Here is an 8,250-nt window from a genome sequence, read left to right as displayed (position 1 = left end):
GACTGTCCTTTACTTGACTCCCGCTTATCTGGGCGGAGTGACGTTCACACGCTCATCCAAAGAACATCTTTTTGGACGCTTGCATCTGGTTGTCATGGCAGTCTGAGGATTATTCATTATTAAGATAGGAAAACAAATTGTTTGTGATTTTTTTTCCTTGTAAGTAGGGATGGGCATGACTACATTTCCTTGATTTACTATGACGGGAATTAATGATCAATTCATCGATTTTGTATAATTTTTTAAAATATGATGCTTCTCTGAATGTTCTGAACTCCCTTTTTCATGTATTGATACAATGATGCATCATGTAGTTGTTCCATAGCCGAGGTCTGAGTAGCTCCTCATTTTTTTGTGACGGCAAACTAGTTAAGAGTGAATCGACAGCGCCTCTGCTGGTTGCAACCCGGTACTGCATGTTATTTTATTTCCACTGAAGATCAATTTCACACCGTTGACCAAATTGTCAATGATTAATTATCGATGAAGTGATTATTTGTCATTATGCCTATCCCTAATTATGAGATGTGTTTATTGTAGTTTGTTGTTTATCTAATCTCCCAAAGCACTGGAAACTATATTCTTTAGACTTTGTACAAATATGGACTATTATTATTATTATTATTATTATTTTGCTGTTTCATGCCACAATGCAGCCTAAACGTATTTTGTTTTTGTTTGTTGTTTTAATTAATTTACTGTTTTGAAACAACCCCCTTTTTCCAACTGAAGCCCCCAATGTGTTTCTTGGGATGGAGCAATTGAACGGACTTAATGAGGATAATGTACATTTTTGATGCCATTTTTTTATACACAATTAGGCTTTTATTGTTTTCATTGTTATCATTTGAAGCCAAATAATAGAGGGTAAGTGATTTTTTTTTTTTGATCCGATTGAAGTCAAGTTTCTCATTTTGTGAATGTAAAGTTTCCCAGTGGGTCCGGTCAGAGTGAAGTCAGTTTTGCTGTGCCTTGCCCCCCCCCGTCTGCGCTCTTCTTCCTATCTGTGGTTTCCATGGAGACAGGAAACAGGAGACTGACTTGGCGTCAGCTCCGTCACATATCACTGACTGTGCTTCTGTTTGTATGCCAGATTTGTGCCTTTTCCCATTTCAACCACAGTTAGGCTGTTGACAAGCCTGCCAACACTCCAAAGAACAGCTCTCCACCCCTCTGCTCCGCCGCTAGAGGGCGCTGGAGAGCAACCCGCACAGGAAAATGTCCTGATTTTGATTAAGTTATAAAATGTTTTACCAGAATCCATGAAGTTGCTTCACGTGTTTTATTTGTATGATGAGTGTGTGTGTGTGTGTGCACAAATGTGACAACTGAATGAGTTTAGAATGTTCCAACTCAGGAAGAGTTTGGGGTTAGAGTCCATACATGCCTCACCCTTAATGTGCCTATTTGCTATTGGATGAGAAAGTCTGTGAAAATAGTCTATAAAATGTAAAATGTTAAAGGGGGCATATTATGCTAATTTTTCATCCCTTTGTATTGAGTTCCAGACACTTATAGAGCAGCTACACACAATAACCAGCACACAAAGCTTTCTAGTTCTTCCAGAATCTGCACCTTTTCAGCTCTTTGGATTTCATGGTTCCTGTAAAAACGGTCAATGTTAATGTATTCCACCCACAGTCCGCCTCCAGGCACACGGGGTACATCCTGGACTGGTGGCCAGCCAATCACAGGGCACATATAGACAAACAACCATTCACACTCACATTCATACCTATGGACAATTTGGAGTCGCTAATTAACCTAGCATGTTTTTGGAATGTGGGAGGAAACCGGAGTACCAGGAGAAAACCCACGCATGCACTGGGAGAGCATGAAAACTCCACACAGATGGCGAGATGGTGGATTCGAACTCAGGTCTCCTAGCCTGCGTGCCAACCACTCGTTCACCATGCAGCCCGCTATGAACAGTATAGACGTTGATAATAAATGCTGATGTATCTTTTAAAAATTTTGGCTTTTAACATACAGGCGTATGTGTTGGATTCCGAAGGATTCAAGTGCAATGATTGAAAAAAATACATTTTTAGAAAACATAGAAATAAAAAAATTACAAAAATGCAAATCAATATTTAAAAAATAATAATATACAGTCATAAATCCCATAGTTTTTGCATGTATTTGTTGTTAAATGCAAACGGCGACCAGTCCAACTTTTTTCAAAAGTCCATGAACGCACCACCGTGTGTGCTAACTTTCTCCCACTCAGCACAGACAGACTATAATACTGTATTTTTCGTAAATCGTTTTCCTTTCATCTTGTATTTGGTCTTACATACTATGTGGAAATTGCATAAAGGTAAGTTTTTGTGACGTTATTAAGTGCTAATGTACGTATTTGTTAATTAATTAGTTAGTTAATTCATGCTAGCACATTGTCTTTTACTACACTAGCAAGCAGCTATCAGTTATCATCTTCACTTCACAACTCCAAAGTCGAACTGGTGGATGGACAATTTGGGATCGCTAAGTAACCTAGTTTTTGGAATGAGAAAAACCCACGCCAGGGAGAACATGCAAACTCCACACTGAGATGCCTGAGCGGGGAATCGAACCTATATCTTTCCTATCTGTGTGGTCTGACGTTAGACGTTAGACTCCTGTCAGTTTCCATTGATACAATAACAGTGGAGTTCAAATGTTGCACTATGGAAAAGGAAGAAGGAAAGGAAATTTTGAATATAAACAGCACATTACACCAAATTTTGATGCATTGTAGTTGGAATTATTGCATTAATTAAATTTTAATTTGTTTCTGTATCTTTAAAAAAAACTCAGAAAAGAGAAAGGCTCGTGTTCATAAGGATTGCGGCTTGTCATGACGACTTTTGTCCACGAGAGGGCAGCAAAGATCTATGATTTGAATATACTGTACATACATCACTGCTAAGACATTTCTAGTGCAGCATTAAACTGCAGCACAATATAAGCTATAGTAGTGAGTAGTTATCAATTTTGACATACATTTTCTATTACGGGCAATTGAAATCTTAAAAATATTTATCCGCACAGCAATTCATATGCACCTTCAACATCAAGTAAAAATGTAATTTCCTGCAGTGTCCTTCACATTTCACCTGTTTCCTTATGTCCCTTTTGTACCGGTCCCTCCATCTTCTTGAGATGAATTAGTCCAAGGCACCTTCAGGATGAACCATAAACCATTTAATAGTCCTTCTTAACTTAAATAGAGGTAATCTTATTTCTAATCCACACACACACACAGCGATGCAGCGAGAGCATGTTAAAGTGTAGTGGTGCTGTGTGTAGCCCATCTAGCGGCCCATTCTCCAGGGTCTTTATGATGCTAATGTACTCCCTCGGTCTAATAAATCCCTGTAGAGCCGCATAGAGTAGATCTTATGGCTCACTCCGATCACCACCTCCGATCTCTCCCCCCACCCAAGTACACACACACATGTGCACACTGCTATTACCGGCGCAGAAGTGCCTGCCTTGCACTTCCACGGATACTTGGGAAGCTGTTTGGGAAGAGAAAGGAGAGGGGAAAGGTTGAGACAAATCAAACATGAAGGAGCGCCCAATAGATGTGTGTGTGTGTGTGTTCCGTGTGGCGTAACACGCTTCCGAGCGGGTGCAAGGATGAGAAGGAACACACACATCATCTGTTTTATATGACGGACGGCCATCTTGTAAGGAAGCATCACAAAATTAAAAGTCACACTTCATCCCCCCGACTACCTTCTCAGGGGAGCAGTGTGTCACTTTGCTGGAAGCCCGTGGAAGCGAGGTGAAAGGGGGCTGATTGAGCTAATTTAGCCCCTGGATGTGAGAGCAGCAAGGCCTCACCTCGTACTAATAGACGGACATCAAAATGGAGATGAGGAAGGGATGAAAGGATGGCAAGACGACAGTAAGAGAGAGGAGGAGGATGGACTATAAAAACGGGTGAGATGTTTTTTTTGATGGATTTATTTCTTTTTGTCCACGGGGAGGAGAAGCAAACTTTTATGGACAGCGAATGACATTGTGAAGTTGGTAAAGGTCTATGTGTGTTCCTCATTGATCCGTCCTCCTCCATTAAGTTGCCGTCAATCACGGCCGGCTTTACGATCTCCTCTGCATGGGGCCGCTCGCCATACATCCAAAAAAAATAATGGAGCTACCACAGGATGAAGATTGGAGACACAATTTATAGCTTCCGCCGCCCAAAGAATATTACGCCACATTGATTTGAGAACCATCATTCATCAGCGCTGCAGATTGAACTTTCAAAGTTAGATCGTTACGGCCCAACCTCTGATTCAACCACAATTCAGCCAAATGTTTGCGATGAATCGCGCTTTTTCTTTCGCTCACATTTTGTGGTGTCGCAAAAAAAAACCAAATTGGGATGAAGACCATAGAAGCAGAAGAACAACTCATTGGGATGCTGACTATGACTATGGACTCAAAACTAGACTATGACCATGACTATGGACTCAAAACTAGACCATGACTATGACTATGGACTCAAAACTAAACTATGACTATGACCATGGACTTAAAACTAGACAATGACTATGACTATGTACTCAAAACTAGACTATGACTATGTACTCAAAACTAGACCATGACTATGGACTCAAAACTCGACTATGACTATGGACTCAAAAATAGACTATGACAATGGACTCAAAACTAGACTATGACTATGACTATGACTATGGACTCAAAACTAGACTATGACCACGACTATGGACTTAAAACTAGACTATGACTATGGACTCAAAACTAGACTATGATTATGAATTTGGACTTAAAACTAGACTATGACTAAGGACTTAAAACTAGACTATGACTATGACCATGGACACAAAACTAGACTATGACTATGGACTCAAAACTAGACCATGACTATGACTATGGACTCAAAACTAGACTATGACTATGACTATGACTATGGACTCAAAACTAGACTATGACCATGACTATGGACTTAAAACTAGACTATGACTATGGACTAAAACTAGACTATGACTATGTACTCAAAACTAGACCATGACTATGGACTCAAAACTAGACTATGACTATGACTATGACTATGGACTCAAAACTAGACTATGACCACGACTATGGACTTAAAACTAGACTATGACTATGGACTCAAAACTAGACTATGATTATGAATTTGGACTTAAAACTAGACTATGACTATGACCATGGACACAAAACTAGACTATGACTATGGACTCAAAACTAGACCATGACTATGACTATGGACTCAAAACTAGACTATGACTATGGACTAAAACTAGACTATGACTATGGACTCAAAACTAGACTATGACTATGACTATGACTATGGACTCAAAACTAGACTATGACCATGACTATGGACTTAAAACTAGACTATGATTATGAATTTGGACTTAAAACTAGACTATGACTATGGACTTAAAACTAGACTATGACTATGACTATGGACTTAAAACTAGACTATGACTATGACCATGGACTCAAAACTAGACTATGACCACGACTATGGACTTAAAACTAGACTAAGACTGTGACTATGGACTTAAAACTGGTAGAAATTGAATGAATGAATGAATATAAAGGTGACTATAGGGGTGTTATTTAATATCTACAGGGCTCTAATTTTTTTTTGCATGGTCATAAACAAGTTTTTTTATACTCTGACTACAAAAATCTGTAACTATTAAATCCTACTTCTGGAAGCAATTGACCACAACAAACTCTTAACTTCTTTTTCCACTTGTGTGACAGCTAAGAATGCCAAAATGTTACCTTTAAAGGTTTTAGGAATATTTGTCCTCTCATTGTTTTCTATGTGAACATTTCCTTTCCCAGATTCACACAGATTGAGCTCCTATTGTATTCTTTTTTATCAGGCTATGACAGCAGCATCATTAGATGTTGGCACTTTGGAGCTGTCCTCATTTCAGGTGCTCTCCATTCAAATGAGGGAGAAAAAGAAGCGGCCGTTTTCTTTTTTTTTTTTTTTTTTTTTGAAAGGTCACAACCGAGAGCTCATAGCCATCCGTCAGCAAAGCCAAGCGCCTTCTTTCTCTTTTCTTTCTCCGGTCTTCACATTCTTTCACTACCTCAACATCTCTGCCGCACCGCTCCCGCCCTTCTTCATTCCCACCTTTGCTGCCCCTCTTTATTCTGACGCTCCTTTTGTCCATCTTCTTCTACATATTTAATACTCCTCACTGACTCCCCTCAACCTCCCGTGCTTCTCCTCCTTACAGAAAAGGAGCTCAAATTGGCTGGAGAGATGAATAATGGCCCCGCCATTAACAGCAGTAAAGGAAAAGGTTTTGTCTTTTCATGTGTGTGGAGGTGATGTGATGGGGGGGGGGTGATGGTGTGATGGTGTGATGGTCACTCGTGGTCGGAGGATCTGTCTGTTCCACCAAGCTCGCTCAGGCAGCTGTCAGGAACGAGAAGAGATGACGTGCAAAGAGGTTAGATGGCTTGAGAAATTAGACTATATGCTGCATTTAAGTACTTTTATTAGTACGGTTATTCCCACTGTAGACAATTGGAGTGGACTAGTGCTGGAACCTATCCCAGCTGTCTTCGAGTGAGAGGCGGGGTACACCCTGGACTGGTGGCCAGCCAATCACAGGGCACATATAGACAAACAACCATTCACACTCACATTCATACCTATGGACAATTTGGAGTGGCTAATTAACCTAGCATGTTTTTGGAATGTGGGAGGAAACCCGGGGAGAACATGCAAACTCCACACAGAGATGGCCGAGGGTGGAATTGAACCCTGGTCTCCTAGCTGTGAGGTCTGCGTGCTAACCACTCAGCCTAGTTTGGGACATGCAAGGAAAAATAAATAAACCTTGCAATGTCATTTATTTTTGTACTAAAATACAACCAATGCAGGCTGCACGGTGGTCGAGTGGTTGGCACCGAGGAGAACCGAGCTAAATTCCACCCTCGGATATCTCTGTGTGGAGTTTGCACGTTTTCCCCGTGCATGGGTGGATTTCCTCCCACATTCCAAAAACATGCTAGGTTAATTAGCGACTCCAAATTGTCCATAGGTATGAATGTGAGTGTGAATGGTTGTTTGTCTATATGTGCCCTGTGATTGGCTGGCCACCAGTCCAGGGTGTACTCCGCCTCTCTCCCGAAGACAGCTGGGATAGGCTCCAGCACCCCTCATGACCCTGGTGAGGTCATAAGCGGTAGAAAACAAATAAAAATGAATGAATGAATCCAAACCAATGTATGCTGATTCCTACCAGGCTGCTCTACTCCTCATCGCCACTAGGGGGAGTTAGCGGTCCACAATGTAAAGCAACCCCATTGAGGAGCTGTAAAACAAGACCTGCGTGATTGACATCGTTTAGCTTTAACAGCAGTGGACAAATCATGTGACCCAACTCTTAATCAGTTAATTAATCAATCAGTTACACCTTCAAGGTTCCCCTGAATCCTAATTCTTCATCTTACCGGCGATACGTTTTGGACAATCGGATACGGGAAGGCCCCCCCGGGGGATGAGTTTGTTGCGAAAGAATATCATCGAAAGACTTTGGGATGAACGCATGCACGCCGACATCTTGGATCTCCAGCTATGTGTCCCGATACTTTTGTGTTATCTGGAAGACGAGTGAAGAAAAGAAGACACTCGGGAAAAATATTAGGCAAACTCTAGTGCAGGGGTCTCAAACTCAATTTACTTGGGGGCCACTGGAGCTAGGGTCTGGGCGAGGCTGGGCCGCATCAGGTTTTACAATAAATGTTTTTTATTAAAAACAGAAAAATGAATAAACTTTGCTTTGGTTCCGATTTTCTACAATAAAAGCTCAGATAAAACATTCCACTGTTCTCAAATATCTTAATTTTTATTTTTCTACACAAAATAAGATGAAAAATAAATAAACAAATCAAGAATAAAGAAAATCAATCAGTAATAAATATAATAATAATAATAAAAACTTAAGAAACCACATATAGTTGGTGGGTAGACAAATGATTTTTTTCAGATTAAAATGAACAAAGCATTATTAGAGCCCTGTAGACATGACAAAACACGACTATAGTCACATTTATACTCTTTTTATTTACAACATATTGCGCAACTGCAGGGTCTTGAGACACATGCTAACTCGCAAACTAGAGAGCTAGCGACCTAAACTGTAGCCTCCAAGTTATTTCCTTTCAACTTAAAAAGCCAAAAACTTACCACTTCCACACGGATAGGGAGGATAACTATTAACAGTTATTTAACCTTGA

Source organism: Doryrhamphus excisus, linkage group LG18 (genome assembly GCF_037039965.1).
Source record: "Doryrhamphus excisus strain RoL-2023G ecotype Guam linkage group LG18, RoL_Dexc_Guam_v1.1, whole genome shotgun sequence".
NCBI lineage: Eukaryota > Metazoa > Chordata > Actinopteri > Syngnathiformes > Syngnathidae > Doryrhamphus > Doryrhamphus excisus.
The sequence above is the reverse complement of the archived record's forward strand: the minus strand, read 5'-3'. Positions refer to the sequence as shown.